General features: G+C 39.8%; 1 pseudogene; it reads left to right on the top strand.

The window, feature by feature from the left end:
* The first annotated feature begins 1000 nt into the window (after positions 1-1000).
* LOC114044012 lies at positions 1001-1366 on the top strand (annotated as a pseudogene).
* Positions 1367-8179: the final 6813 nt, after the last annotated feature.

Here is an 8179-nt window from a genome sequence, read left to right on the forward strand (position 1 = left end):
CCTTGAGGGCTCCTCCCAGAGATCTATATTGAGAATCTAACTAAATAGGAGATCAAAAGGGAACCTCCAGTTCAATGAAAGAAGATACTTCCCTTGCTTGGGTCTTAGAGCCAAGCAGTTGCTTCAAAGGATGGGGAAAGCACTGATCTTACTTAGATAAGAATTAAGAGTTATCACCCTTAAGCAATTTCCCTAAAAAAAAAAAAACTTTTGGTTATCTACCTATTAACTCACCTTTCCTAGGGACTTTCTCCAAAAGTGTAAGGGCTTTAGAGAGAAAATATCATTTTTTAATATTTCTAGGGAAGCAAAAAAGGAGGATTTTAATATACTCCCACGATTCCCCTTCTGTAAAAATTTAAGGCATAATCTATATTTATTAATTCTAAGATCTGTTTTGGACCTGCAATTCAGTAGCAAGATAATTACAAAATACGTTCTCTGTTTTGCTTTTTCTTGTTGTTCAGTCGTGTCCGACTGTTTTTGACCTTGGGGTTTTCCTGGCAAAGATACTGGAATGGTTTGCCATTTCCTTCTCCAACTCATTTTACAGATGAGGAAACTGAGGCAAACAGGGTGAAGTGACTTGTCGTAAAGTCACACAAAGGAAGTGTCTGAGGCCAGATTTGAATTCAGAAAGATGAGTCTTCCTGATTCCAAGCCCAGTGCTCTATCCACTGTGCCATCTAGACACTTTTTTGAACGCAGCAAAACAGTAAGATGACAAGTACTATTTCCAATGCAATATAAGCATACGAAGTGACACAATAGCATTGTGGCATTGCCTTGATTTAGGATATAGAAAGCAATGCGGTGGGTGGATACAAACTCAGTGGTCAAACATGCAGTGAGTTTGCAGCCAGAAGATTATGTAGATTAACAAAGCTGTCTAAAGCAGAGGTGGGGAATCTGCGGCCACACGTGGGCCTCGAGGCCTGGTCTAGGGTCAGTGTGGTCTCATTAAAGACAACTGGACCTTTTTCGGTTCCTGGCTCCCAAGATGACCAAGAGGAGGAGGAACAACGGGTGTGCCAAGAAGGGCCGAGGTCACGTGCAGTTCAGCCGCTGCCCCAACTGCCCCAACTGCCCCAACTGCCCCCGCCGCGTGCCCAAGGACGAGGCCGTCTAGAAGTTCGTCATCAGCAACGTCGTGGAAGCCGCGGCCGTCAGGGACTTCTCTGAGGCCAGCGTCTTCGACTCCTATGTGCTGCCCAAACCGTATGTGAAACTGCATTATTGTGTGAACCGTGCGATGCACAGCAAGGTAGTGAGGAATCGGTCCCGCGTGGCACGAAAGGATCGGACGCCCCTACCCCTCTTCAGCCCTGCCGGTGCTGCTCCCAGACCCCCTCCAAAGCCCACGTAAAGAGCTATCTGCCCATCAACATTTCCGAACTGATCAGAGGAAAATAAAATGATTGGTCAACCTTAAAAAAGAAAAAGACAATTGGAACTTTATTCTGCTCCTTAGTGGGTCAGTGGATAATCTGATCCCCTTAATCATAGCTATTCAAACATAGTTATTCTGAATCTATATGCTGATTCTTCCCATATAACTCCGGCTCTCATCTGGAGAGTGACATCACATACTGCCACTACATCTTTAGCTCCAAAATTTGCTCACACTGCGACTGGATGGTTGTAAAGGTCAGAAGACTCACTTGTTTCCTGTTCTGTACCAACTACTTGGCATTATTCCCCGAACTCTTAGTGGAGGTAAGGTAACTCCAGGAACCAACTAGGTTCCTCTGGGGGTTTGAGCTTCCATATACCACAAAGGACTTCTTTGTCCTACATGCCTCCTTCCTGGGGTTTCCAAGTCAGGGCTCAGACTCCCCACATGCCCTCAAAACTATTGAAGTTGTGCTGTGGGGAGCTGCACTGAAATCCTAACCTGAGCATCTTCAGGAATAACTTTATGATCATAGGACAGAAGAATTCTTGATTCCTTGAACTGTCTAGGCAACAGTGATGAGTGAGGTTATCATGTATTCAAGGCCAGTCAGTCAAGAACTTCTGGATCTCTCTTCCCAATTTGATTCATGAGCGAGGAGAGGTCTTATGTGGTTGCCTGATGCAGAAATGACTCAGAACATGCCTGAAGCTATTTGGATCTGAATCTGTCAGCTCTTAATAAGGACAACTTTCTAATTGCACCAATTAGTGGCCTCTTATTGTCTAAGATTGAAACTACAATGTTCATCAAACATAGCCAATTAAATCTTGTTTATATCTCCCAGGCAGTAAGGACACTTAGGTCTGGTTTAGTCAAGTTGTATCGATCAGATAACTGCAGTCTTAGAACAATTAGAGTATTGGGAAGCAACAGGTTGTTAAAAGAAAGAGACATGTAAAAATCCCTAGCATACCATTTGCAGTCATCTACCCTCTTTCCCAATTTTAAATTCTGTAAGAAGATAGAAGGGCACTGCAGTAGATAGATCGCTGGGCCTGGAGTCTGGAAGACTCATCTTCCTGAGTTCAAATCTGGCCTCAGGCACTTACTAGCTGTGTGACCCTGGGTGAGTCGCTTCACCAGTTTGCCTCAGTTTCCTCATCTGTAAAATGAGCTGGAGCAGGAAACAGCAAACCACTCCAGTATCTTTGTCAAGAGAACCCCACATGAGGTCACAAAGAGTCTGACATGACTGAAATGACTGAACAACAACAATAAGATAGAAAAATGGCCCTATCTCAATCAGCTCACTAGTACCAGGAACCATGGTTCTATCTGTTATTTTACAAAATGCAAGGGATATCATGGTCAGTTATGAACAGTATGGTCATTAATGATAACAATTTATACATCAAACATCACAGACATTTTGTAAACTAGTATGCACATTTTGCAAATACTTTTTTAAAGAATGCATTTCTGGCCACTGAGGTAGAGGACGTGTCAGGTAAACGCGGCAGATCGCTACTACAATAATATAGCTCACATTCCCAGTTCTTTCCAAAGGCATCCAGCAGAAATCAACGTCCAGTCTTTTGTCTTGGAGATGGTAGACACTCTCCCACAAGATCCAGCCTTTTTTCTCTGGAGTGGCACATCTTTTTCTTTTGGCAGGAAAGAGGTTTCCCCCCTCCATTCAGAGTCATCCTTATCCTTTTGCCGAGAAGTCCATAGGGGCAATCATTTTACAATGCTATCTGTGAAGTCAGTATTGAAGATTCAGTTTTGGTGGTTTACAGTTATCTGGTTACAGAAGTCTTTCATCTGTTCCCCTTGTGAGGGCTTTGGAGTTGACTTTCACAGGATGGTAAACTTTAATTCATCCTGAAAACAGACATACTCTAGCTGATGGGGTGCTTGAGTGCTTGTACTGGAACCCCACTTCCAAGATCATATTTCTCCTTGGCCTCAGAAACACTATCCCTGGCAGTTTCCCTCCAGCCCAAGGACCCTATCTCTGGCAATAACTCATGAGTGGGCCCAGTGAGGCAAACCATCTCTCCCTGTTACAAGAACAAGCTGACCTCTGTAGAATTTCCCTTGGATGACCAGGACTATCTTGTACCAGCAGAACTATCGAGTACTGATGCCCACAGTACTTGATGCAATCCAGAGGTCAAGCTATAGACGTCAACTCCCGAAACTATCTTGTTACAGACATAACAGACCTTAGAAAACTCCCCTCCCCTCTGTTTCCAGTAGTGAATGATGTAGTTGTATGTTATCACCTAATTAGCATACTTGGCACATAATCCACTACTTTTCCTATATAAGCTTTAGCATTATTCCCGTTAGGTTGCAAGTTTCCTAAGGAGCTCTACCCACCATGGCAGAATTCCTTAAGGACCTCTGTCCACTGTATAGCGTAGCAATAAATCTTTGCCATCTTGACTCAAAGAATGCTGGAGTCTGTGAATTCATTCCAGACGACCCTGTCCTGTACTCCGGTCATTGAGGGATCAAAATCTCTCAGAGCTCAACATAGCCAGGACATGTGCATCATTATATTATGTAGTCATTTGGATAGAATCAACTTGTATGACACAAAAGAAAAGACTTATCCTGTATGATGCTTTGAGTTCCTAGTTAGCCGATATATTGCTAAGGTTTGCAAAGCACTTGTCCCCAATTAATTTATCAACCCCAATATAAATCTAAAATTTAAATAGGGAGGTAATAAGCATTTATTAAGCACCTACTATGTGCCAGGCATTGTGCTAAGCACTTTACACTAAGCACTTATGTCCTCAAGACATACCTGGAAAGTGGATGCTATGATTAACAGATAAGGAAACTGAGGCTGCAGCTGGTTAAGTGACTTGTCTAGGGATATACAGCTAGGAAGTGTCTATGGCAGAATTTGAACTCAGGCCTCTCTGATTCTAAGTGCAGCATTTTCTCTATTAAGCACCCCCCCCCCCCAGCTGCCTCTTTGTATTAGCCTGCTTCCCAACAGTATGTGCCTGGCAGGTGAGGCTGGTACAATTATATATTGGTGGGCCATTAAAGAGAAATTTTCAGTCAATTTTTTTTATTGTAGGACTAATACTAGTTAATACGAATGATATCAATTCCTTCTTTGCTCAAGTGCCAAGCACTGAAGAGCAAGATCTCCTAGATTAGTTAATAGAGGTGAAAGGAAAGAAAGTTAAGTCCTAATTATTCTGCCTGATGGATGAAAAAGGCACAGATCTTGGCTAAGATTTCTTTTTAAAATGACGTGGTCATTCCCACGGTGTTCTGAGATTGTACTTCTGAAAAATCTCTCTGCATGGGCTTCATGCAGTCTATGAAAACATAAAGATGCCCAAGTTTCTTCTTAACTTGTATTTCTGATTTCACTTTTTACTCTCCAGAAACCAGTGAACGCATGAGAAGGAAAGAGTTTCTCAGTACTTCACATATTGGAATATCCTCTCAAGTTCCAGAGAATGGCAGGGGTGGGGGTGGGGATGGGGGAGTCGGGGAGGATGGTGTCTGCAGAGCATTGCAAGAGGCTAGATTAGGTCCACTTGCAAACATCCTTTGATAAATGTTTAACAATCCCAAAGATAAGATTAAGATCATTTGAATGGGCCACATCAGGGTAGTTTGGATTTTCTAAGGTTTGATAGCATTTCCAACTTCCCAAAGTCTGCTCAACTGTTTACCAAATTCAAACGGACACCTTGCCGATCCGTAGAATCCACAGTGGAATACTTAAGATAGTCATTAACTTCTAGAAGAGCAGATGAAACCTTGGGACTATGTAATAGTCCTAATTCCTAAAACCAATTACAGAATTCTGATCAAGGAGGATTGAACTTCCAAGTGTTGCCAACAACTGTTGCCAACGAATGACGTTCTAGGCATCACTCTCAATTCAACAGCACTTCTAGCCAGTGATTTCCCAAAATCACAATGTTCAAACTTATAAAACATGAATATAAAACAATCTCATGGAATTAAAACATAAACACAACATCTACTGGCATTCAAATAACATGAATCCAGATCAGGTACATGAAAAAACCATTGCAATTCAGCTACCTATTTGGGCAATTCAATACTAGTTGCGTTCAGAAGCCATTTTAGAGTATTTATCGCTTTTTATTCTCAGTTACAAAAAGGTGGCAACCAGCAATTATTATTCAGAGCACAGATCAATTACTCCATGAGTAATAATTGTCCCCAATTAATTTATCAAACCCAATATAAATCTAAAATTTAAATTGGGAGATAATAAGCATTTATTAAGCACCTGCTATGTGGCAGGCATTGTGCTAAGCACTTTACAAACGTTATCTCATTTGGTATAATAATCTTGGGAGGTAAGTACCATTATTAACCCCATTTTACGGTTGAGGAAATTGAGGCAGAGGTGAACTGACTTGTCTAGAGTCACATAACTAGTATTTACTAGTTACTATTTTCAGATATTTATCTGAGGCTGGATTTGAACTCAGATCTTCCTGACTCCAGTCCCAATGCTCTACACACTGTGCTACCTAGCTGCCTCAAAATTAAAGGTTGCTACATGATTCTAGCTATTTTCCCACATCCACAAGGATACCAGAATCTGTGAAGTTAAGCTTGGAAATCATTAGCAAAAACTAACTCCAGTGGATAGAGATCCGGCTTTGGAGTCAGGAGGACCTAAGTTCAAATCCGACCTCACTTACTAGCTGTGACCTTGAGCAAGTCACTTAACTCCCAATTGCCTCACCAAAAAGCAAAAAACAAACGAACAAACAAACAAAAAAACTCCAGTAAAGGTCTTTATTTAAGTGGAAAAAAATCATTACTTCTCTTGTTGTTGGGGAATCAGAAACTGATGTCACTCATCAGGGCTCTAGATGAGTTAATACCAGGGTATACAGAGTAGCATTTAGGTTTTTTCTTTTTTACTTTTAAGACCACCCCCATGCACTTCTCATTACCTTTTAATGGAACCTCAAGTCTATATTATGTCAGTGTAAACTATCTTTAATTTCCTTTAGTTCTTTTTTTTCAGTTACTGACCCTGATTGTTCTAAACTGATCCTTTCAAATCACAGAAATGCATTATTCTTTACAATGATTTCACTTTTTTCAAATACTGCTAATTTCTCAATCTCATATTTGTCTATTTTCAGTTTATGTTTCAAATTGTTTTCAGATCTAGTTTCCATTTTTTTTCTATTGGATATCTAGCAAATTATCAAATTTTCTTGTGCATTTCAAATTCATTGCAAAACTTTGCTTGTAGGTGATCAGAGCTGAAACTTCCAGGTTTAATGATTGTTTCCAATTTTGCCATGTAAAATATTTCCAATTTGGTTTCTTACTTAAGAACTTACAAATGCAAGATCTATCCTAATTCCATTTAGGTGACTTTGCTTCTAATTAACTCAGGCAATGAAATTCTACCAAAGCATTCAGAGAAACCCACTGTGGTTGGGTAAACCAAACTTAAAATGGAATTTTGCCTTCTTCCAAATTATTTTACCAGCCTTTTCTGAGACAAAGCCTTTGCTCCAGGTGATTTATACAAAAAGACAATTTAAGAGCACACATACTAGATGGTTTTTACGCATCAGATAAGGCTTACTCCAAACTGCAAATTGCCAATTTTCTCTCTCCCTCCGTGTCTCTCTCTCTCTGGGTATAAACAGGCAGTTTTCAGACAAAGTAATCAAAGCTATCTCTAGTCATATAAAGAATGCTCTAAATCACTATTGACTAGATAAATGCATATTAAAACAACTCTGAGATACTATCCCACACCTATCAGATTGGCTAATATGACAGAAAAGGAAAAAGACAAATGTTGGAGGGGATGTTGGAAAACTGAGACAGTAATGCATTATTGTCCTGAACTGATTCAACCATTCTGTAGAGCAATTTGTAACTCTAAAACTGTGCACACCCTTTGATCCAGCAATACCACTACTAGGCCTGTATCCCAAAAATATTTTTTTAAAAGGAAAAGGACCTATATATACAAAAATATTTTCTAGAAGCTCTTTTTGTGGTGGCAAAGAATTGGAAGCTGAGGGGATGCCCATCAAATGGAGAATGGCTGAACAAGTTATAGTATATGATTGCGATGGCATACTATTGTGCTATAAGAAATGATGAGCAGGTGGACTTCAGAAAAATCTGGAAAAACTTATATGAACTGAAGCACAGTGAAATAAACAAAACCAGGAGAACATTGTACATAGTCACAATAATATTGTATGATGATCAACTGTGAATGACTTAGCTATTCTCAGTGATGCAATGATCTAAGACAATTCCTAGGGACTTATAATGAAAAATGCTATCCACCTCCAGGGAAGGAATTAATAGAGTCTGAATGCAGATCAAAGCATACTTTTTTAAACTTTCTTTTTCTTTTTTGCTCTTTTATCTGTGTTTTCTTTCATGACAAGACTAATACAGAAGTATGTTTTGCATGACTGCACATGTATAACCGATATTAAATTGCTTGCCTTCTCAATGACGGGGCAGGAGAGGGAAGAGAGGAGAGAATTTGGAACTCAAAATTAAAAAAAAAGACGTAAAATTGTTTTTACATGTAATTAGAAAAAATAAAATATTAAATTAAAAATATTGTTCCATTATCTGTGATGCCCTAAAGTATAATGTAGTTTCCTAATCATCTCGTTTAACAGTATTATTGTTGTCTTATCTGCAATCATGGTTGCCACTCCTGATTTTCTGAATTCAATTTAAGTGTGACATATTTTATGCCAGCCC

This window comes from Vombatus ursinus, unplaced genomic scaffold (genome assembly GCF_900497805.2).
Source record: "Vombatus ursinus unplaced genomic scaffold, bare-nosed wombat genome assembly UNPS02014771.1, whole genome shotgun sequence".
Lineage (NCBI taxonomy): Eukaryota > Metazoa > Chordata > Mammalia > Diprotodontia > Vombatidae > Vombatus > Vombatus ursinus.